This window comes from Hipposideros armiger, unplaced genomic scaffold, assembly GCF_001890085.2.
Source record: "Hipposideros armiger isolate ML-2016 unplaced genomic scaffold, ASM189008v1 scaffold_67, whole genome shotgun sequence".
Classification (NCBI taxonomy): Eukaryota; Metazoa; Chordata; class Mammalia; order Chiroptera; family Hipposideridae; genus Hipposideros; species Hipposideros armiger.
Window position 1 is genome coordinate 1,331,005 of NW_017731417.1, and position 267 is coordinate 1,331,271.

Here is a 267-nt window from a genome sequence, read left to right on the forward strand (position 1 = left end):
ATCCCTGGCCTTATTCCGGCCCCGGGTCTGGCTCCTGTGCTCCCACTCTTTTGTTTCTCTCCCCTACTTCTGCTTTACTAACTTCTGTTGATGTCACTGCTCCCTTTGGCATGCCCCATGGAGTCAGTCATTTCACTTCACGTGCTCAGGTAAGAGGGCTCTTACCCACTCTCGCGGATGGAGGACCCAGGGGAACCAAGACCTTTTCTAACCATTTCCTGGTCCAAGTTTTCCAAAGAACCCACAAGGTACCTCATTTTCTGACTG